The sequence below is a fragment of the Lolium perenne genome, chromosome 3 (genome assembly GCF_019359855.2).
Source record: "Lolium perenne isolate Kyuss_39 chromosome 3, Kyuss_2.0, whole genome shotgun sequence".
Classification (NCBI taxonomy): Eukaryota; Viridiplantae; Streptophyta; class Magnoliopsida; order Poales; family Poaceae; genus Lolium; species Lolium perenne.
In genome coordinates, this window is record NC_067246.2 from 10,947,102 (window position 1) to 10,972,471 (window position 25,370).

The window sequence follows — 25,370 nt, forward strand, 5'->3', positions numbered from 1 at the left end:
AAAAGTAGTTGCTAACCTTTTAAGTATTAATAAGTTAGGGTTTGATTCTTAAAGAATGTGTTGTTGTAAATCTAATTCCATTTGATCTAATCCATAGATCAAATCATCTCTACCCAAAATAAGGTTTTAGCAAAGATCACAGTGAAGTTTATAGCGCTTGACTTGATGATCTACTTCAATTCCAGCAAGTCAAGTGAAACTTCAGTTGCTGCGGTAAGTTTTATTTGAAGCACGAAAATTCCCCGGATTTTCTATGCATGAATGCAATGCACACTTTGGTGTTCTCTCATTTTATTGCCTCTAAACCTGGGATATTACAGCCTCTCCCCCTTAAACTGAACTTCGTCCCGAAGTTCGAACGCTCTCATGTTTCGGAACGTGGAACTGACTTGAACGGATCACGATCCTTTCAAACTCCATGGTGATCTCATTAGATATAATTGGATATATCCCTTGTCCTGATCCTTCATGTAGTCTTCTGATGTCTGGCACTGATACTTCCTTTAATTCTAGGATTTCTTCCAACACTCTAAGCTTATAGGCTTACTCTCCAAAGATTCTTGGATTAGGACATCTTATTGTGTTAATGGAATTTACTAGTGGTTGTGGTGACATCTTCCTCTTTGGGTACTCAAAGCTTGGTTCTACCAGCTGCGGTAATCCAGCTGCGGTAATATGGTACTACGAGTTACCAGCTGCGGTATCCACACCTTAAGTCTAAAGGATTTGTTTAAAGTAAGGTATTGTTGTCCCTTACTACCATAACGAAAGTAATGGTACTTCATAAGGTATTTACAATAGGCATGGTCCTGGTAGTTTAGTCCTACGAATGGATTAGACTCATTTAGTCCATCCAACCATGGCTTCTAGTTTATGCTAGTTATTCTTCTTTTGGTTTCTTTAGGTTCCATGAAAGGAATCTTTCTAATAAGCTTATGTTTTAGTATAGTCAAACTCCTTTGGTCTTTAGCCTTCTTAAGCTTCGATTGTCCTCCGACATCTACTTCATCCAACTTCATTATCTTGGACTTACTTGAGTTCTCTTGATTTTGAGTAATTACAATTACCCACTCAAGTTAAGGTCTAACCCTTACTTCCTCGAGATATGAACCTCGGCTTCTGGTCTGACAACCTCCTGAGAGTACTTTTATATGAGTACCTCCCAACAACCTTATAAAAATAAGATCGGACTTCCTTTCAGTTCAGACCTTTTTCTCCATCTATCACCCTACAAATAATATCTTAATACTCTCCTTCAGCCTTCCTCTCCCCCTTGGAGTTTACTAATGGTCTTCAAACTTCCTTTCTTCTAATCATTAAACTCCAAGGTTAGAAGATTAGTCTTGGTCTAGCGTATAGTTTGTACTTTTCTAAAGTCTCACGAAGAATTCTTTGCGGTGTATCCACACAGTTGTGGGTATCCATTATGAATCCTCCGACTAAATATTTACCAACTACGAGATACCAGCTGTGAAATACTAGCTGCGGAATCCCCCTTTCTTTTAGGGTAAAGAAATGTTCAGGCTGTGAGCTATCTGGTACCGGCTGCAGACTACCTAGTACCAGATGTGGCTTATTGGATACCAGTTGTGGCTATGTTATGGTTCTAGTCAATATCTACTTACCAGCTGTGGCCTACTTACCTAGTTTTAGTTAAGATATACCTCACTTCACATACTTTTTCTTCATGATTATCCCATATCAGCTGCGGTCTTATTATACCAGCTACGACTTCACTTGTCTATTTTCCTTCTTCTAGGGTTTGTTTTGCAAGATAACCACTTGTTGACACTATGAAAATAGTATTGTAAGTGACTTCACTTGCATTCCCTTCTTCCATAATGAATACAGCTCTACTTCTACTGCTCCATATTCACTATTTTTCTCACTTCCATGATACTTCCATGTTGAAGTACTCCTTGATTAAGGATAAAAGTGAGTTTTGATTGGTCCTTCCTTCAGATTGTTGTGGTTGCTTCCCACAACTTTACTTCCTTCTTCAAGTAAACCTTCATCCTGTCTTCAAATCTTCAGAATTCGTCACTCCCTCACACGAATACCTTTACCCTCTAGACCTATAACATCAAGTAAGAGCTTGATATTGCAACATGCATTTGCATATCAAAGTCAAACTTCATGTATGGATCTAGTCAAACAATGAAAATCCAATAAAATCCAAGAAGATTCAGCTTTGTGCTTATAATACACATCCTTATATGCCTGAATATAATAGTTGGGTAAGACATCCCTAAACATCAGGTTCAGATGTGTAGTATATAACACCACATAAGATAGGTTTAGGTTGTGATACTTAGCACGAATACGTGAATTTCTACTATTTGTCTCAACATTCATCTTAATTGCACATTTGCAATGAGACAAACTTGAAACAAAATGGCTTGGGATAGTTGAAGTTAACCTAGTTTTCTTTGGAAGTACTAACAAAATAGTATACCATATATATGTGCTATTGAGGACTACTTCCTATAATACAATTAGTTCTAACATGTCTACTCTAAACACATGATTGTTATTTGGATGTTAATCTTGCTGATCATTCTACAAAGAAACCTTTGGAGAGGATTGATAATGTTCGTATTATGGTTAACAATAACCTTGTCCCCATTGATTTTGTTGTCTTGGATATTGAATGCAATGCATCTTGTCCCATTATATTGGGAAGACCTTTTCTTCGAACTGTTGGAGCTATCATTGATATGAAAGAAGGTAATATTAAATATCAATTTCCTCTCAAGAAAGGTATGGAACACTTCCCTAGAAAGAGAATGAAGTTACCTTATGATTCTATTATTAGAAAAACTTATGATGTTGATGCTTCGTCTCTTGATGTTACTTGATACACACTTTCTGCGCCTAGCTGAAAGGCGTTAAAGAAAAGCGCTTATGGGAGACAACCCATGTTTTTACTACAGTACTTTTATTTTATATTTGAGTCTTGGAAGTTGTTACTACTGTAGCAAACTCTCCTTATCTTTATTTTATTGCATTGTTGTGCCAATTAAAGTCTTTGATAGTAAAGCCAATACTAGATTTGGATTACTGCGCAGGAACAGATTTCTTTGCTGTCACGAATCTGGGACTAATTCTCTGTAGGTAACTCAGAAAATTATGCCAATTTACGTGAGTGATCCTCAGATATGTACGCAACTTTCATTAAATTTGGGCATTTTCATTTGAGCAAGTCTGGTGCCACTTTAAAATTCGTCTTTACGAACTGTTCTGTTTTGACAGATTCTGCCTTTTATTTTGCATTGCCTCTTTTGCTATGTTGGATGAATTTCTTTGTTCCATTAATGTCCAGTAGCTTTGTGCAATGTCCAGAAGTGTTAAGAATGATTATGTGTGGTGACCCTGCATACCACTGCATGTTGTAGTATGCCAGTCGATGATATAACATTCGCGAAGTACCATTCCGCAAATATCACATCCCTCAGAGTAGTACAACAGAACATAGCAAGGTCCATAACTCATTCACATATTATTACAATACACATACACAAGTCGTCTTGGAGCTCCTCTTGGGTCCTAAGAGGATAACTCCTGGGTTCGAAGCGAACCCAACTTAGCTTACAATACCATTGTCTCATTAAACTAAACATTTATTTAATCGAGCAGCTCCTTAGTAAGAGTCTGTGCTGCTCGGCTACTACTACTCAGCAGATATCTCTAGGCTTGTTCTCCTCCGGAAGCCTCCCCGGATCCGTAGACTATGATATAGTCTACGCCTTCAACTCCACCTGAGAGGTCAGGTTCCTCGTAACCGATGATCTCGGCTCCATCATTGTTGTCGTAGTCCTCCTCCAGATGGTTCAGACAATCTAAGCAGGGGATTTAAGAGTGGTATGAGTACGAGCGTACTCAACAAGTTCATTATAGATAAGAGGTGTTTTATGCACTAGCTATGATATTAGACCAGAAAGTCTAATACCAATGCAAGTTTTGATAAACATTTCTTCAAGAGATTGCTTTTATTTCAAAGAGCTATGTCCGTCAGCCTTCACCGGTTTACTAGAACTTCATGGAGCTCCTTTCCGGCCGCGTTCGCAGTTCCTCAATCCCGGAACAGGGAGTGACAGGTCACAGTTCTTTACACTCTGCAGAGGTGTGTTGCTTTACCCATAAGAGATCTTAACCTTGGTGCCAACCGGGCAGCTCTCCCGTTCACACTTCCTTAGGTGTGAGGCCCGGTATAAGGTCTAGCCAATCATGTTCCTCCGCTACCTCGAACACCCACCCTTTTGTAAGATTGTCCTCCCCTATATCCATGATGAGACCGTTCCGGGCATTCATATGCCTTCCCCTATCATCATGGATAGACCGTTCCGGACACCTTACAATCCCTCATAGACCGCAATACCGTGGGGACTTAAGGCTTCCCCAGCCAACCGCTTGCACTTCAAGCGACAAGTGTCTACGGACTATGCCGTGGGCACTTAAGGCTTCCCCAGCCAACCGCTTGCCCTGACAGATACAAGTGTCTACGGTAAAGCGCATCCGTTGATGAACGAGAGGTGGAAACACTTTTGACTACTCCGTCCCACTCCGGATCTTATGGTTAACACGGGTAGTACGGCACAAGAATCACTGGCGACATTTGTTGTTTAATCCTAGATGGATATAAACCCGTGCAATGGAACCTCCACCATATCAACACAATCCATGGTTCCATTGCCCACCACATAGTCATATTCATAGTTATGAAAGTAGTGGTTTTGATTTTTGTGCAATAGTGATAACCATAATACTTTGCAAGTAATTTGATAAAAATACTTCAAACGACATGAGCAAGTGATGAACTTGCCTGAACACTGCAAAGTTCTGCAGTTGGTAGGTATGGACTGACCCTTGTCCTCTTGTTCTGAAAAATAGCATCATTGTCCGATAAGGGCAATGGTTAAAGAAGCAATTTATGCATGATTCCATTTTTAGGGTTTGTTCCCCCCTTCCGACATCGTTATTAATTCGTGTAAGAGGTTAATACTAAGAATAATTTGAGGATACATGAATTAAAGTAAAATACAACCTTGAAATGTTGTCAAGGTGTTTTTGAAGTCCAAATGCATTAATGGACTTATTTTCATTATAGAAAATTATATGTGTGATTTAAATCATTATTTAAATCATCAAATTAAGATTCATTCTTAATTGTCTTCAAAAATTCTCTTTGATATTTTATTTAGTTAGAGAATTTTATGTTGATTTATTTTCATATTTTTAATTATTTTTTTAGAGCTATTAATAATTTTCTATGATTATTCAAAGTTTCAGCATTTTTATTTGTTTGTGAAAAGACAAAAACACCCCTGGGCCCACCTATCGGTGCAACCCAGTGGGTTAGGTCGAACCGACCGGCCCGGTCCGGCTCGACCAGCCCCACTCCTCTCTCTTCTCCTCACGCGCGATCGAACCCTAACCCTAACCCGCTCTGGCGACCCGCGTCGCCTCCGCCGTCGCCGCTCGATTCCGGCGAGATTCGCCGGACTTGGCCCCCGCCATGGTGCGCAATCAACGCGCCACATGACGGCGGTCAATCCTATCTGCGTCGATCTGACGCGGGCGACCTGCTGCTCTCGGTCTCGTCCCCGTCTGGTGCTAGGGTTGCGGGATTCGTTCGATCCCGCCGTTCCTGGCGCTCCTGGTGCTTGGACTCCGCCTTGGCTTCGCCGCCGTGGTGCGGACGGTGCCGTGGTGTCGCCATGGCCAGGCTTGGCTTGGCGCCGCCGCGCTCTGGCGTGTGCCGCCGTGGCCGCCATGGCCGTGCCTATCTGCTCGACCACGGTAAGTGCGCCACTCTTTCTTCTCCTTTGTGTTCTATCTCTTCTCCTCCTAGATTGAGATGCGGCTACTCCCCTTCCTGGAGAGACCATCTCGTGCTGCTGCTATTGCTCTACTAGCTGTTGTTGCTATGCTTGCTGTTGCGATGCTTCTTTATTCTTTGCGCATACTGCTAGGCTCTCGCTGCTATCCTGGATGCTAGCTACTGCTGCTCTACTGCTAAGCATCTGCTGCTGTTGTGCTTTTACCATGGCCACAGCTACTGTTTTCACACTTGTGCTTGTGCTTGTCTGTGCCTCTGTTCTTGATGCTATTCCTATAAATTTCTCATGTGTATTCATATGAATTGCCCTGACTTGATTGCAGTATGCAATTCCTTGCAAGTTTGCAAGAGCCAGTGCCTCACTGTGATCCATTCTGTGTTGTGTGTGTGTCACACAGGCTTAGCCTGTGTATGCTGGTGCTTGTCCAAGCATCAATGGATGCTTGCAATGATCCATTGGATCATCTGCTAGATTCTGTGCATGGTATCTTGATTATTTCATTTATCTGTGTAGTTCTGATTGTTTAAATAGATAAATGATGTGAACTGTGACACAGTGATGATCATAATGATTTAATCTTCTTGGCTAGAGGGATGCCAACATTTGTTGGGGACCCTAGCCCACTCTGAACCCACCTGGGTGATGATTCAAGTACTGGCTTGGTGGTTTGACTGTTTTGGGTGGTTGAGGTGGCCTCAGCAGCCATTCTTGGCTGCTCAGGAAGCTCCCACCATAGTTGGCTTGATGTGTATGGACAAATGCTTTCTGGGTAAACCATATTTGGTTGCCAGATGCTTTTAATGTTGACAAACATATATAGACACCTAATGGTCTATCTGTCTGATGGTTTAGCTGGCTATAGGTTGTCAAGTGAACTTGTGTAGCTAGCTAGGGATTAAATCCATGTTGGATTTCTCTGATTGTGTCACTGTGTGGACACAATCAGTGTTCCCTGGATAATCTGCTGCTGGCTTTTTTCTATGTTTGCTTGTACCAAATGGCTAGATAGCCACATGATGACACAAACAGGGCTTCCTACCCCTTTTTTGGTGTGCTTGAGATCATGCCTGTGCAATTTATGAACAAAACCCTCTGGTTTGTTCATGATGATGTGTATACCTCGCTCCAGCTCCTAGAAATTTGGTGTTGGTGTAGAGGATTGCTTCTGTGATGCTTGGTTTGCTTGCCCTTCTCCTCCTTACAAGCTTGTAGTGCTTTACTCCATTTGGTACTTGCTCACAGCTGACAGTTCTTGGTGAAACTGTCCCTGGATGATTTCTGGTGGCTTGTTGTTCTTCCTGTTCTAAGTGTTCTTGGTGTTCTTGGTGAACTTACCACTGCTGCTGTCGATGGATGAACAAATGACTAGGGTTTGGCTCTGAAAAGGTTATATATGGTGCTCTCTTGCATCCCTGGTCGACAGCTCCTGCTTGTCACCTTAGTGACTCACTGTGGGTGTGTGCAGCATGCACACAGCCCTGTGAGCAGGCTGTGTGTGTGTGCTGTCAAGTGCTGTGCACCTGAACCAGGAACTTGGCTTTGGCCTGGATCAGCTCGGCCATATTGAGCTTATCTGCTCATTTCACCTTTCCATTTGATTTCTAACTTGCCAAGTGGCTTTGCCACTTGGCATAACTTCTCTTTGTTGTGTTTTTGTGCAGGGATCAACAATGTCTCCAAATGGACTTGGAATTCATCAAGTTCAAGATCAAATGAAGATGATCTTGTAGGATTTAGACTAGGATCATTAACTTGTAATTTTTCTTTATTTTTCTTTATTCTATTCTGCCCATTTTTGTAATGTGTTGTAATTCATTTATTTACATTATGAATAATGTAAAGACAATGTATCTTGTGTGTTATTCAATAAAGCTCAAAGTTTTCTCTAATGAGCTTTACTTTATTATAATTGTTCATCTTGTTTATTATTGATTATTTACTTAATGAATTTCCTCAATTGAATTATTTAAGGTAATTATTTAATGTTTGAATTTTGAAATTCAAATTCAACCTTGGTTTGAATTCAACCATGTCATATCATTTATAATTCAATCAAGCAAACTCTCCCCTCTCTTCTCAAAACCCTAAACTAGTGAAGTGAGATGCAAGTTTGTCGCACTCTCGAAACCCTAACCCTGTAAGGTGTCGAGAGAGAAACTTGTCCCCCTTCGATGCAGTTTTTGTTTAAAAGCGCGAAATTTCCCCAGAATTTACTATGCAATGCACATCCCTTTCTAAATTCTACCCCTCGATCGTCTCTAAACCTGGGACATTACAGCCTTTCCCCCTTAAAGAAAACTTCGTCCCGAAGTTGTGGTTGTAATACCTGAACAGCTCGGGGTATGTTTTCCTTAGGTCTTCCTCTTTTTCCCAGGTGGCTTCCCTCTCGGGATGATGCTTCCATTGTATCTTGCAATACTTGATCGCCTTATTTCTGAGTTGTTTCCAGCTCTCTTCGAGAATCTTTGCTGGCTTCTCAATGTACGTCAGGTCTGGTTGTAACTCAAGCTCCTCATGTGATATTGGTTCATCTGGGGTCTTCAAACATTTCCGAAGTTGTGACACATGGAATACATTATGAACTTGAGCTAACCTTCCCGGTAAATCCAACTCAAAGGCTAAACCTCGATTCTGACTCAGTATCTTGAAAGGTCCTATATATCTAGGACTGAGTTTCCCTTTAACTCCAAATCTCTGGAGTCCTTTCATCGGGCTTACCTTAAGATAAACCATGTCTCCAACTTGTGGCTCCCATGTCCTTCTTTTCTGATCGGCATAACTCTTTTGCCGACTCTGGGCTATCTTGAGCCTGTCTCTGATAATGTCAATGATTTGTTGTTTTTCCTTGACATACTCAGGGTTGAACTCTTTGCTTGCTCCGGCTTCATACCAACATATTGGCGATCTACACTTCCTTCCATACAGAGCTTCAAATGGTGCCATCTTGATGCTGCTTTGATAACTATTGTTGTATGAAAACTCTGCTAAAGGTAGATGCTCCTCCCATGATCCTCCGAAGTCTAGGGCACAAGCCCTAAGCATATCTTCTAAGATCTGATTGGTTCTCTCGGTTTGTCCACCGGTTTGTGGGTGATACGCGGTACTGTAATCCAACTTGGATCCTAAAGCTTCGTGAAGTTGCTTCCAGAAAGCTGATGTGAACACAGATCCTCGATCCGATACGATCTTCTTTGGCACTCCATGCTTACTTACGATCTCTTTGATATAAAGATCGATAAGTTTCTCTCCTTTATCCTGCTGGTTTACCGCTAAAAAGTGTGCACTTTTCGTCAACCGGTCCACGATTACCCATATCATGTCCTTCTTTTTATTAGTCATGGGTAGTCCGGTGATGAAATCCATCCCGATTTCCTCCCATTTCCACTCTGGAATAGGTAGAGGTTGTAACTTCCCTGCCGGACTCTGATGTTCAGCCTTCACTCGCTGGCAGGTATGGCATTCTGCCACATATTGTGCTATCTCCCTCTTCATGTTATTCCACCAGAATAGTTCCTTTAAGTCCATGTACATCTTTGTACTTCCCGGATGTATTGAGTATGGTGTTTGATGAGCTTCCCGGAGTATTACTTCCTTGATTTCAGCAATATCCGGAACGCAAATCCTCTTCTGGAACCACAAAGATCCAGATTCTCCACGGTGAAATTCTGATGGTCTTCCCTCATCTATTCTCCTCATCTCTTCTACAATGAATGGATCATCCAACAGACCCATCATTATCTCATTCTTCAAGTTAACATTAAGTTCCTCGGCTACTTGCAACGCCGATAATCCTTCATGGGCTTCCTTCTCCCAAAGTTGTATTTGAGCTTGGCTTATTTCCTTCCTCAACTCCGGTGATATTTCTTGTTCCACTCCTCCGGTACTCTTCCTACTCAGGGCGTCTGCTACTACATTAGCCTTCCCTGGTGTGTAATTGATTGTTAGATCATAATCCTTGATCAATTCTAGCCATCTTTTCTGCCTCATATTGAGTTCTTTCTGAGTGAAGAAATATTTGAGACTTTTATGATCTGTATAGAGCTCACACTTAGCTCCATAGAGAAAATGTCTCCATGTTTTAAGTGCGAATACGACCGCTGCTAATTCCAAGTCATGTGTTGGATAGTTCACTTCATGAGGTCTGAGTTGCCTCGATCCATAGGATATCACTTTCCGATCTTGCATGAGTACGCAACCCAATCCATGCTTGGATGCGTCACAGTACACGGTGTAATCCTTGCCAACCTCCGGAACTGCTAACACCGGTGCCGTGGTGAGTTTCTCTTTTAGAGTTTGAAAGCTCTTCTCACACTCCTCGGACCACACGAATGGTGTATTCTTCCTTAGCAACTTTGTCATTGGTCCTGCGATCTTAGAGAATCCTTCAATGAATCTCCGATAATATCCTGCCATTCCAAGGAATCCTCGGATTTCCTTGACAGTCTTGGGTGCTTCCCATTCTAGAACTGCTGCTACCTTACTCGGGTTAACAGCGATTCCATCTTTACTTATGACATGACCAAGAAATTCCACTTGATCTAGCCAAAATTCACACTTACTGAGTTTTGCATAAAGTTGGTGTTCCCTTAGTGTTTGCAACACTAACCTCAAATGATCGGCATGTTCTGCCTTGTTCTTGGAATATATCAAGATATCATCGATGAATACGATGACAAACTTGTCTAGATATGGCATGAAAATCTTATTCATGAGATTCATGAATATTGCTGGGGCATTGGTTAGTCCAAAAGGTACTACAAGGTATTCATGGTGTCCATACCTTGAGACAAAGGCAGTTTTCGGAACGTCCTCCTTCTTGATCTTTATCTGGTGATAACCGGATCTTAGATCAATCTTGGAAAAGACTCCCGCGCCTCTCACTTGATCAAATAGATCTTGTATTCTTGGAAGTGGATACTTGTTCTTGATTGTGACGTTATTCAGATTCCTGTAGTCTCCGCACATCCTTCTTCCTCCATCTCTTTTATCCACGAAGATCACAGGTGATCCCCATGGTGAAACACTCTCCTGAATGAATCCCTTTTGTTCCAAGTCATCCAATTGCTCCTTAAGTTCTTTCAATTCCTTAGGCCCCATCTTATATGGTGCTTTGGCAATCGGAGCTGTTCCTGGAATTAGGTCGATAGTGAATTCTATCTCCCTATCTGGTGGCATACCAGGTAATTCCGCAGGAAACACATACTGGAATTCATTTACTACAGGTATATCTTCTAACTTCACTTCCTTCATGCTATTCAGCTGTAGCTCAACTTCAATCTGTGTGTGTTTGTCGCCTTGGTAGATTATCCTGCTTCCATCGGGGCTCTTCAAAGATACCGTCTTGTTTACACAGTCGATCAATGCTCCATTAGCTTCTAACCAGTTCATACCAAGAATGACATCAATGTCCTTCATCGGTAAAATGAACAGGTCCGCGTCAAACGCGCACTTATTGATCATAATGACTTGTTTTTGTTTGGCATGGGTTACTAATATCGTTCCCATGAAAGTATGGTTATGGGTGTATCTAACTTAGTGCAACTAATCCCATGTTTGATGATGAATTGTTGAGAAATGAATGATGTAGTTGCAACAGTATCAAAAAGTACTTTGCCAGGATGAGTGAGTATCTGGAGCGTACCTATCACCGCCTGGTCAGAGTTGACCACCTCCTCCAGACTGGTACAGTTCAGTTTGCCGAAGGGCTTCTTATTCTTCCAGTTCCCTCCGGTGTTTCCTCGATTTCCTCCTCCTCCAGATTGACCTCCTCCACTATTCTTCTTGGGGCAGTCCTTCAAAGATGTGCCCCTCCTGGCGACAACCAAAGCATATAATCCTTGGTTTCTTGCAATCCCTGGCAAAATGCCCTGGAAGTCCACAGATTCGACAGACCATTTGATTGGCGGTCTGAAAGGCTTGATTCTTCCTACTACCGTAGTAGTTGCTGTTGTTGTTGTTGTTGTTGTATCTAGGCTTGAAACTCAAGCTGGTGTTAGGCTTGTTACTAACAAACCTCTTCGGCTCATACTTGGCCTTCTTCCTCTTCTCTTCTTGCAGTTGTTTGAAGTCATCTTCAAGAGTGATGGCTGCATCCACCAACTCTTGGAATTCCGTTGCTCTCATCATCCGTAGCTGCACCTTAAACTGGGGACTTAACCCCCTCAGAAATCTCTTCTTCTTCTTGTCCTCGGTATTGACTTCCTCAACCGCATACCGGGACAGCTTTGAAAACTCCCTGACATAAGTCAGGATTGCCTTATCCTTCTGCTCGAGACTCTCGAACTCTCGACGCTTTAGTTCCACAATACTTTCAGGGACATTGGATTCCCTGAACTTCCTTGCAAACTCCTCCCAGGTAAATACCTTTCCAGCCGGGTAAACGGCTACAATGTTGTCCCACCATGATGCTGCAGGTCCACATAACAGATGGGTAGCATATCTAACCTTCTCTTGGTCATTGCATCCAACAGTGTTGAGCTTGCGCTCAGTATCCATCAGCCAATCTTCCGCGTCCATAGGCTCTGGCGCGTATGCGAAAGATATCGGCTTGGTGTTTTGGAAGTCTGCTAGTGTGACTCCCTGATTCTCAGGTCTCTCCACCCTATTCTGCTGCATCAGATCCTGAAGAAATTTGTTCTGCAGCTCCAGTGTTACACGCTGCCTCTCTTCCGCCAGCTGCATGTACTGGATGAAGTTTTGCTGCGTCATGGGTGGTGGTGGTGGTGGAAACTGATCTCTGGCTGCACCCTCAGCCTCTTCCTTTTCCTTTGCTTCGCGCTCCATGCGCTGCGCTTCCGTCTCGTTTCCTAACGTTCCCGACATAATCCCCCTAGTTCTGCAACACAAGATGATACTCATAGTTACTCCATGCGCAAGTTTTCTGAGCTCAACTTTGTGCACAGAACTAGTCACGCAATGGAAATCAAGAAGCAAAACCAAATCATACAAAACATATACCCTGTATATACATACATAAGTGGTCTTATTACAATACTCAAGTCGATGTGAGTATGCAAACTCACTTATTAAAGTATATGTACAAATTATACAAATATTACAAACTATAATACACGTGGTACTTGTGTATTATAGCCACGCCTCCCTTGGTGGACTTCTAATCGGTCTTCACTCCCGATACATTCCAGGCTTCCATCCGGTCGAACGTGTCGTCCTCCTGATAGACCCTGGAACATAAGGTCTCCCCGTTGGCTTGTAGTCCGAATCCGATGATGACCCTAAGGAGAAATCAGTGTTCACAAACTGATCGTTGAGTGCATCATAGTCCACCCATCGGGTGTACTCTCCTGTAGCCCCACCATAAGGGTTACCAAAACCCATACCCGACTCAACCTGTGTCGGATATCCTCCATCCACTCCTTCATTACTAGGATAGCTCTGGTTCTGGGTTGTTGCATCATCGTTCATCTCTCCATCATAATACTCCGTAGTACTATGGGTTCCAGTATCATTTCCCCAACGCCAACCCCTAGAATTCTCGATTGGAGTCTCGGAACGCTGGTTGTTTCCGGATTCCGCTCCGCCTTCGTATCCCCCATAGGAACTACTCAGGTAGTTCCCAGGTGTAGCAGGTGTAGGTTCACGTGCAAGTGGATCAAAGCTGATGTAGTCACCAGCTGAATAAACTGGTGTGTGCACTACATTCTCCATAGGTTCTTTTCCCCTACTCTCCTCCTTGGGTTCGGTAAATTCCTCTAGCATCGTATCAATAGCTCCTATCAGATGATGGTTCAGCTGAAAGAGTAATGATATGAAATTACGGCTATTATCCATATATTTTGCCGCTGCTATGGGTTTGCGTTTGGCGTATTTGTAGTGGTTGAGCAAGGGATCTTCTTCCTCCTGATTATGGGGAATATGGGAAAACTCGGAATCCATAAGCTCTTTTGTCTTATGTTCCCGTATGTCGGTTATGGCTCTCATAACAGCTATATGATAGGCTGTGTTGGTTGTCCTAGCTTCTCCAGCTGGCATGACTACGCTCATTCCCAAAGATTCGGGAAGTCGCAGTCCTACTCTGCACTTGGCTAACACCGGTCCATCATAGAACATGTACTTCTTTACTGGAATCTGGGGATCACACCCAAATTCCAGCAACATGGCTCGTAGGATATCAGCAAGTCCTCCTTGGTAATCGTTCAGTGTGGAATCCATAACTTTCACGTTTCTTCCCGGTCGTGAACTTGCCATGTTGGCTGTAGAAATAGAAAGATTATAAGATTAGTAATAATGCATCATAATAGAGATAATAAAGAATTATCGCACTAAAAGATATGATTGTTGTATTCTCAATTGAATATACACCATATTTTTAGAGAATTCTTTACTAATCCTATTTGACTCCTAACGTTTGGTCCCATTTACTAGGTTCCAACCTAAGGTCAAAGCTTTTGCTCTGATACCAACTGTGGTGACCCTGCATACCACTGCATGTTGTAGTATGCCAGTCGATGATATAACATTCGCGAAGTACCATTCCGCAAATATCACATCCCTCAGAGTAGTACAACAGAACATAGCAAGGTCCATAACTCATTCACATATTATTACAATACACATACACAAGTCGTCTTGGAGCTCCTCTTGGGTCCTAAGAGGATAACTCCTGGGTTCGAGGCGAACCCAACTTAGCTTACAATACCATTGTCTCATTAAACTAAACATTTATTTAATCGAGCAGCTCCTTAGTAAGAGTCTGTGCTGCTCGGCTACTACTACTCAGCAGATATCTCTAGGCTTGTTCTCCTCCGGAAGCCTCCCCAGATCCGTAGACTATGATATAGTCTACGCCTTCAACTCCACCTGAGAGGTCAGGTTCCTCGTAACCGATGATCTCGGCTCCATCATTGTTGTCGTAGTCCTCCTCCAGATGGTTCAGACAATCTAAGCAGGGGATTTAAGAGTGGTATGAGTACGAGCGTACTCAACAAGTTCATTATAGATAAGAGGTGTTTTATGCACTAGCTATGATATTAGACCAGAAAGTCTAATACCAATGCAAGTTTTGATAAACATTTCTTCAAGAGATTGCTTTTATTTCAAAGAGCTATGTCCGTCAGCCTTCACCGGTTTACTAGAACTTCATGGAGCTCCTTTCCGGCGCGTTGTCAGTTCCTCAATCCCGGAACAGGAGTGACAGTCACGATTCTTTACACTCTGCAGAGGTGTGTTGCTTTACCCATAAGAGATCTTAACCTTGGTGCCAACCGGGCAGCTCTCCCGTTCACACTTCCTTAGGTGTGAGGCCCGGTATAAGGTCTAGCCAATCATGTTCCTCCGCTACCTCGAACACCCACCCTTTTGTAAGATTGTCCTCCCCTATATCCATGATGAGACCGTTCCGGGCATTCATATGCCTTCCCCTATCATCATGGATAGACCGTTCCGGACACCTTACAATCCCTCATAGACCGCAATACCGTGGGGACTTAAGGCTTCCCCAGCCAACCGCTTGCACTTCAAGCGACAAGTGTCTACGGACTATGCCATGGGGACTTAAGGCTTCCCCAGCCAACCGCTTGCCCTGACAGATACAAGTGTCTACGGTAAAGCGCATCCGTTGATGAACGAGAGGTGGAAACACTTTTGACTACTCCGTCCCACTCCGGATCTTATGGTTAACACGGGTAGTACGGCACAAGAATCACTGGCGACATTTGTTGTTTAATCCTAGATGGATATAAACCCATGCAATGGAACCTCCACCATATCAACACAATCCATGGTTCCATTGCCCACCACATAGTCATATTCATAGTTATGAAAGTAGTGGTTTTGATTTTTGTGCAATAGTGATAACCATAATACTTTGCAAGTAATTTGATAAAAATACTTCAAACGACATGAGCAAGTGATGAACTTGAATGAACACTGCAAAGTTCTGCAGTTGGTAGGTATGGACTGACCCTTGTCCTCTTGTTCTGAAAAATAGCATCATTGTCCGATAAGGGCAATGGTTAAAGAAGCAATTTATGCATGATTCCATTTTTAGGGTTTGTTCCCCCCCTTCCGACATCGTTATTAATTCGTGTAAGAGGTTAATACTAAGAATAATTTGAGGATACATGAATTAAAGTAAAATACAACCTTGAAATGTTGTCAAGGTGTTTTTGAAGTCCAAATGCATTAATGGACTTATTTTCATTATAGAAAATTATATGTGTGATTTAAATCATTATTTAAATCATCAAATTAAGATTCATTCTTAATTGTCTTCAAAAATTCTCTTTGATATTTTATTTAGTTAGAGAATTTTATGTTGATTTATTTTCATATTTTTAATTATTTTTTTAGAGCTATTAATAATTTTCTATGATTATTCAAAGTTTCAGCATTTTTATTTGTTTGTGAAAAGACAAAAACACCCCTGGGCCCACCTGTCGGTGCAACCCAGTGGGTTAGGTCGAACCGACCGGCCCGGTCCGGCTCGACCAGCCCCACTCCTCTCTCTTCTCCTCACGCGCGATCGAACCCTAACCCTAACCCGCTCTGGCGACCCGCGTCGCCTCCGCCGTCGCCGCTCGATTCCGGCGAGATTCGCCGGACTTGGCCCCCGCCATGGTGCGCAATCAACGCGCCACACGACGGCGGTCAATCCTATCCGCGTCGATCTGACGCGGGCGACCTGCTGCTCTCGGTCTCGTCCCCGTCTGGTGCTAGGGTTGCGGGATTCGTTCGATCCCGCCGTTCCTGGCGCTCCTGGTGCTTGGACTCCGCCTTGGCTTCGCCGCCGTGGTGCGGGCGGTGCCGTGGTGTCGCCATGGCCAGGCTTGGCTTGGCGCCGCCGCGCTCTGGCGTGTGCCGCCGTGGCCGCCATGGCCGTGCCTATCTGCTCGACCACGGTAAGTGCGCCACTCTTTCTTCTCCTTTGTGTTCTATCTCTTCTCCTCCTAGATTGAGATGCGGCTACTCCCCTTCCTGGAGAGACCATCTCGTGCTGCTGCTATTGCTCTACTAGCTGTTGTTGCTATGCTTGCTGTTGCGATGCTTGCTGTTGCTGTGCGCATACTGCTAGGCTCTCGCTGCTATCCTGGATGCTAGCTACTGCTGCTCTACTGCTAAGCATCTGCTGCTGTTGTGCTTTTACCATGGCCACAGCTACTGTTTTCACACTTGTGCTTGTGCTTGTCTGTGCCTCTGTTCTTGATGCTATTCCTATAAATTTCTCATGTGTATTCATATGAATTGCCCTGACTTGATTGCAGTATGCAATTCCTTGCAAGTTTGCAAGAGCCAGTGCCTCACTGTGATCCATTCTGTGTTGTGTGTGTGTCACACAGGCTTAGCCTGTGTATGCTGGTGCTTGTCCAAGCATCAATGGATGCTTGCAATGATCCATTGGATCATCTGCTAGATTCTGTGCATGGTATCTTGATTATTTCATTTATCTGTGTAGTTCTGATTGTTTAAATAGATAAATGATGTGAACTGTGACACAGTGATGATCATAATGATTTAATCTTCTTGGCTAGAGGGATGCCAACATTTGTTGGGGACCCTAGCCCACTCTGAACCCACCTGGGTGATGATTCAAGTACTGGCTTGGTGGTTTGACTGTTTTGGGTGGTTGAGGTGGCCTCAGCAGCCATTCTTGGCTGCTCAGGAAGCTCCCACCATAGTTGGCTTGATGTGTATGGACAAATGCTTTCTGGGTAAACCATATTTGGTTGCCAGATGCTTTTAATGTTGACAAACATATATAGACACCTAATGGTCTATCTGTCTGATGGTTTAGCTGGCTATAGGTTGTCAAGTGAACTTGTGTAGCTAGCTAGGGATTAAATCCATGTTGGATTTCTCTGATTGTGTCACTGTGTGGACACAATCAGTGTTCCCTGGATAATCTGCTGCTGGCTTTTTTCTATGTTTGCTTGTACCAAATGGCTAGATAGCCACATGATGACACAAACAGGGCTTCCTACCCCTTTTTTGGTGTGCTTGAGATCATGCCTGTGCAATTTATGAACAAAACCCTCTGGTTTGTTCATGATGATGTGTATACCTCGCTCCAGCTCCTAGAAATTTGGTGTTGGTGTAGAGGATTGCTTCTGTGATGCTTGGTTTGCTTGCCCTTCTCCTCCTTACAAGCTTGTAGTGCTTTACTCCATTTGGTACTTGCTCACAGCTGACAGTTCTTGGTGAAACTGTCCCTGGATGATTTCTGGTGGCTTGTTGTTCTTCCTGTTCTAAGTGTTCTTGGTGTTCTTGGTGAACTTACCACTGCTGCTGTCGATGGATGAACAAATGACTAGGGTTTGGCTCTGAAAAGGTTATATATGGTGCTCTCTTGCATCCCTGGTCGACAGCTCCTGCTTGTCACCTTAGTGACTCACTGTGGGTGTGTGCAGCATGCACACAGCCCTGTGAGCAGGCTGTGTGTGTGTGCTGTCAAGTGCTGTGCACCTGAACCAGGAACTTGGCTTTGGCCTGGATCAGCTCGGCCATATTGAGCTTATCTGCTCATTTCACCTTTCCATTTGATTTCTAACTTGCCAAGTGGCTTTGCCACTTGGCATAACTTCTCTTTGTTGTGTTTTTGTGCAGGGATCAACAATGTCTCCAAATGGACTTGGAATTCATCAAGTTCAAGATCAAATGAAGATGATCTTGTAGAATTTAGACTAGGATCATTAACTTGTAATTTTTCTTTATTTTTCTTTATTCTATTCTGCCCATTTTTGTAATGTGTTGTAATTCATTTATTTACATTATGAATAATGTAAAGACAATGTATCTTGTGTGTTATTCAATAAAGCTCAAAGTTTTCTCTAATGAGCTTTACTTTATTATAATTGTTCATCTTGTTTATTATTGATTATTTACTTAATGAATTTCCTCAATTGAATTATTTAAGGTAATTATTTAATGTTTGAATTTTGAAATTCAAATTCAACCTTGGTTTGAATTCAACCATGTCATATCATTTATAATTCAATCAAGCAAACTCTCCCCTCTCTTCTCAAAACCCTAAACTAGTGAAGTGAGATGCAAGTTTGTCGCACTCTCGAAACCCTAACCCTGTAAGGTGTCGAGAGAGAAACTTGTCCCCCTTCGATGCAGTTTTTGTTTAAAAGCGCGAAATTTCCCCAGAATTTACTATGCAATGCACATCCCTTTCTAAATTCTACCCCTCGATCGTCTCTAAACCTGGGACATTACATTATGTCACCTCTGAACATGTAAATTTTTATTGTGCACTAACCCTCTAATGAGTTGTTTCGAGTTTGGTGTGGAGGAAGTTTTCAAGGATCAAGAGAGGGAGATGATACAATATGATCAAGGAGAGTGAAAGCTCTAAGCTTGGGGATGCCCCGGTGGTTCACCCCTGCATATTTTAAGAAGTCTCAAGCGTCTAAGCTTGGGGATGCCCAAGGCATCCCCTTCTTCATTGACAACATTATCAGGTTCCTCCCCTGAAACTATATTTTTATTCCATCACATCTTATGTGCTTTGCTTGGAGCGTCGGTTTGTTTTTTGTTTTTGTTTTTGCTTGAATAAAATGGATCCTAGCATTCATTGTGTGGGAGAGAGACACGCTCCGCTGTTGCATATGGACAAATATGTTCTTAGGCTTTACTCATAGTATTCATGGCGAAGGTTGAATCTTCTTCGTTAAATTGTTATATGGTTGGAATCGGGAAATGCTACATGTAGTAATTCTAAAATGTCTTGAATAATTTGATACTTGGCAATTGTTGTGCTCATGTTTAAGCTCTTGCATCATATACTTTGCACCTATTAATGAAGAAATACATAGAGCTTGCTAAAATTTGGTTTGCATAATTGGTCTCTCTAAAGTCTAGATAATTTCTAGTATTGAGTTTTGAACAACAAGGAAGACGGTGTAGAGTCTTATAATGTTTACAATATGTCTTTTATGTAAGTTTTGCTGCACCGGTTCATCCTTGTGTTTGTTTCAAATAACTTTGCTAGCCTAAACCTTGTATCGAGAGGGAATACTTCTCATGCATCCAAAATCCTTGAGCCAACCACTATGCCATTTGTGTCCACCATACCTACCTACTACATGGTATTTCTCCGCCATTCCAAAGTAAATTGCTTGAGTGCTACCTTTAAAATTTCCATTCTTTACCTTTGCAATATATAGCTCATGGGACAAATAGCTTAAAAACTATTGTGGTATTGAATATGTACTTATGCACTTTATCTCTTATTAAGTTGTTTGTTGTGCGATAACCATGTTCTTGGGGACGCCATCAACTACTCTTTGTTGAATATCATGTGAGTTGCTATGCATGTCCGTCTTGTCTGAAGTAAGGGAGATTTACCACTCATTTAATGGTTAGAGCATGCATAATGTTAGAGAAGAACATTGGGCCGCTAACTAAAGCCATGAATCATGGTGGAAGTTTCAGTTTTGGACATACATCCTCAATCTCATATGAGAACATTAATTGTTGCTACATGCTTATGCATTAAAGAGGAGTCCATTATCTGTTGTCTATGTTGTCCCGGTATGGATGTCTAAGTTGAGAATAATCAAAAGCGAGAAATCCAAATGCGAGTTTTCTCCTTAGACCTTTGTACATGCGGCATAGAGGTACCCCTTTGTGACACTTGGTTAAAACATGTGTATTGCGATGATAATCCCGGTAATCCAAGCTAATTAGGACAAGGTGCGGGCACTATTAGTACACTATGCATGAGGCTTGCAACTTGTAAGATATAATTTACATAACACATATGCTTTATTACTACCGTTGACAAAATTGTTTCTTGTTTTCAAATCCAAAGCTCTAGCACAAATATAGAAATCAATGCTTCCCTCTGCGAAGGGCCTTTCTTTTACTTTTATGTTGAGTCAGTTCACCTATCTCTTTCCACCTCAAGAAGCAAACACTTGTGTGAACTGTGCATTGATTCCTACATACTTGCATATTGCACTTGTTATATTACTTTACATTGACAATATCCATGAGATATACATGTTATAAGTTGAAAGCAACCGCTGAAACTCAATCTTCCTTTGTGTTGCTTCAATACCTTTACTTTGATTTATTGCTTTATGAGTTAACTCTTATGCAAGACTTATTGATGCTTGTCTTGAAAGTACTATTCATGAAAAGTCTTTGCTTTGTGATTCATTTGTTTACTCATGTCATTACCATTGTTTTGATCGCTGCATTCATTACATATGCTTACAATAGTATGATCAAGGTTATGATGGCATGTCACTCCAGAAATTATCTTTGTTATTGTTTACCTGCTCGGGACGAGCAGGAACTAAGCTTGGGGATGCTGATACGTCTCCGACGTATCGATAATTTCTTATGTTCCATGCCACATTATTGATGATATCTACATGTTTTATGCATACTTTATGTCATATTTATGCATTTTCCGGCACTAACCTATTAACAAGATAACGAAGAGCCAGTTGCTGTTTTCTGCTGTTTTTGGTTTCAGAAATCCTAGTAAGGAAATATTCTCGGAATTGGACGAAATCAACGCCCAGGGGCCTATTTTTCAACGAAGCTTCCAGAAGACCGGAGGACTTACGAAGTGGGGCCACGAGGTGGCGCCACACTAGGGCGGCGCGGCCCAAGCCTTGGCCGCGCCGGCCTGTTGTGTGGGTCCCTCGTGTGGCCCCCTGACCTGCCCTTCCGCCTACATATAGTCTTCGTCACGAAACCCCCAGGACCGAGAGCCACGATACGAAAAACCTTACTGAGACGCCGCCGCCGCCAATCCCATCTCGGGGGATTCAGGAGATCGCCTCCGGCACCCTACCGGAGAGGGGAATCATCTCCCGGAGGACTCTTCACCGCCATGATCGCCTCCGGAGTGATGAGTGAGTAGTTCACCCCTGGACTATGGGTCCATAGCAGTAGCTAGATGGTCGTCTTCTCCTTATGTGCTTCATTGTCGGATCTTGTGAGCTACCTAACATGATCAAGATCATCTATCTATAATGCTATATGTTGTGTTTGTCGGGATCCGATGGATAGAGAATACTATGTTATGTTGATTATCAATCTATTACCTACGCGTTGTTTATGATCTTGCATGCTCTCCGTTATTAGTAGAGGCTCTGGCCAAGTTTTTACTCTTAACTCCAAGAGGGAGTATTTATGCTCGATAGTGGGTTCATGCCTCCATTAAATCTGGGACAGTGACAGAAAGTTATAAGGTTGTGGATGTGCTGTTGCCACTAGGGATAAAACATTGATGCTATGTCCGAGGATGTAGTTATTGATTACATTACGCACCATACTTAATGCAATTGTCTGTTGTTTGCAACTTAATACTGGAAGGGGTTCGGATGATAACCTGAAGGTGGACTTTTTAGGCATAGATGCATGCTGGATAGCGGTCTATGTACTTTGTCGTAATGCCCAATTAAATCTCACTATACTCATTGATACGTCTCCAACGTATCGATAATTTCTTATGTTCCATGCCACATTATTGATGTTATCTACATGTTTTATGCACACTTTATGTCATATTCGTGCATTTTCTGGAACTAACCTATTAACAAGATGCCGAAGTGCCGGTTGCTGTTTTCTGCTGTTTTTGGTTTCAGAAATCCTAGTAACGAAATATTCTCGGAATTGGACGAAATCAAAGCCCAGGGGCCTATTTTCTCACGAAGCTTCCAGAAGTCCGAAGGAGAGACGAAGAGGGGCCACGAAGGGGCCACACCATAGGGCGGCGCGGCCCCCCCTTGGCCGCGCGGCCCTGTGGTGTGGGGCCCCCGTGCCGCCTCTTGACCTACCCTTCCGCCTACAAATAGCCCCCGTGACGAAACCCCCAGTACCGAGAGCCACGATACGGAAAACCTTACTGAGACGCCGCCGCCGCCGATCCCATCTCGGGGGATCCAGGAGATCACCTCCGGCACCCTGCCGGAGAGGGGATTCATCTCCCGGAGGACTCTACACCGCCATGGTCGCCTCCGGAGTGATGTGTGAGTAGTCTACCCCTGGACTATGGGTCCATAGCAGTAGCTAGATGGTTGTCTTCTCCCCATTGTGCTATCATTGTCGGATCTTGTGAGCTGCCTAACATGATCAAGATCGTCTATCTGTAATTCTATATGTTGCGTTTGTTGGGATCCGATGAATAGAGAATACTTGTTATGTTGATTATCAAAGTTATATCTATGTGTTGTTTATGATCTTGCATGCTTTCCGTTACTAGTAGATGCTCTGGCCAAGTAGATGCTTGTAACTCCAAGAGGGAGTACTTATGCTCGATAGTGGGTTCATGCTCGCATTGACACACAGGACGATGTGAAAGTTCTAAGGTTGTGTTGTGCTGTTGCCACTAGGGATAAAACATTAGTGCTATGTTCAAGGATGTAGTCACTAGTTACATTACGCGCCATACTTAATGCAATTGTCTCGTTGTTAGCAACTTAATACCGGAGGGGGTTCGGATGATAACTTTGAAGGTGGACTTTTTAGGCATAGATGCAGTTGGATGACGGTCTATGTACTTTGTCGTAATGCCCAATTAAATCTCACTATACTCATCATGATATGTATGTGCATGGTCATGCTCTCTTTATTTGTCAATTGCCCAACTGTAATTTGTTCACCCAACATGCTGTTCGTCTTATGGGAGAGACACCTCTAGTGAACTGTGGACCCCGGTCCAATTCTCTTTACTGAAATACAATCTACTGCAATACTTGTTCTACTGTTTTCTGCAAACAATCATCTTCCACACAATACGGTTAATCCTTTGTTACAGCAAGCCGGTGAGATTGACAACCTCACTGTTTCGTTGGGGCAAAGTACTTTGGTTGTGTTGTGCAGGTTCCACGTTGGCGCCGGAATCTCTGGTGTTGCGCCGCACTACATCTCGCCGCCATCAACCTTCAACGTGCTTCTTGACTCCGACTGGTCCGATTAAACCTTGGTTTCTTACTGAGGGAAACTTGCCGCTGTGCGCATCACACCTTCCTCTTGGGGTTCCCAACGGACGTGCCAACCACACGCATCAAGCAAATTTCTGGCGCCGTTGCCGGGGAGATCAAGACACGCTGCAAGGGGAGTCTCCACTTCTCAATCTCTTTACTTTGTTTTTGTCTTGCTTAGTTTTATTTACTACTTTGTTTGCTGCACTAAATCAAAATACAAAAAAATTAGTTGCTAGTTTTACTTTATTTGCCATCTTGTTTACTATATCAAAAACACAAAAAAATTAGTTTACTTGCATTTACTTTATCTAGTTTGCTTTATTTACTGTTGCTAAAATGGCCAACACTGAAAATACTAAGTTGTGTGACTTCACAACCACAAATAATAATGATTTCTTATGCACACCTATTGCTCCACCTGCTACTACAGCAGAATTCTTTGAAATTAAACCTGCTTTACTGAATCTTGTTATGCGAGAGCAATTTTCTGGTGTTAGTTCTGATGATGCTGCTGCCCATCTTAATAATTTTGTTGAACTATGTGAAATGCAAAAATATAAAGATGTAGATGGTGATATTATTAAACTAAAATTGTTCCCTTTCTCATTAAGAGGAAGAGCTAAAGATTGGTTGCTATCTCTGCCTAAAAATAGTATTGATTCATGGACTAAATGCAAGGATGCTTTTATTGGTAGATATTATCCCCCTGCTAAAATTATATCTTTGAGGAGTTGTGCTCAGTTTTCCCCAGCCCCTTAGTTTTTCCTCAGTTTTCCCCAAAACCTTGTCTGAAACCCGCAGAAGGAGGTCGGACGGAAGGAATCCCGTTAGTTGACGTTGGTTGGTGCTGGCAAGTGGGGCCGCTGTTGGTGCCCCGCAGTGGACACGTCTTCACTTATCCAGATCATCGTGGGACCCACAACTTGTCCACGTTAAGTGCGCCGGACCCACAGCTTACCCAGGTGACCGTTGCAAAATGGGAGCCCGAGCCAGCCCCGCGCCCGTGCCCGTGCCATTGCTTCGCCTTTCTTTCTCCGTGCCCCATTATTCTTCTTCTCCGCCAGCGGCAGCCCTTCTCCGGTAGGCGGGTGATGTCTAGTTTCTCTTCGACCTCCCGTTCTTCATGGCCGCAGTATGGACCCGTGCCTTTGACAAGATGCCCTGACTGCCCACGCCAGGAGCCTCTGAAGCGGTCGATCTGTAAGACGGACGAGAACGGCAACCGTGGACGTGAGTTCGTTGCATGCGAGAGCTTGCCATATAGAGAGGGGGATAAGGTTAGATCTCGCTCCAATTTCTCTGTTTTCTCTCGATTTTCTTGTTATTCCCTCGAATTTGGGATTTAGGGTTCACGTTGTTGTTTTCAGATCTTGAAGAAATGCAGGCATTTCGAGTGGATCGATGTGTACGTTCAGAGGCTTCAGTTGCAGGAATCAATTGGTGCTATTGGGGGGCGCAATTTGGGAGGGGGGGGACTTGCTGTAGAGAATGCGGCGGAGAGAGGAGCCGTTCCGATTAGGGACCTTCCGATTATGCCTAATGCTCCCAATGCAGAACTGGTGGAAGTGAAGGGAGAACTGAAGAAAATGAACAAGCAGTTAAGGCAGCTGATCGAGTTGAAGAA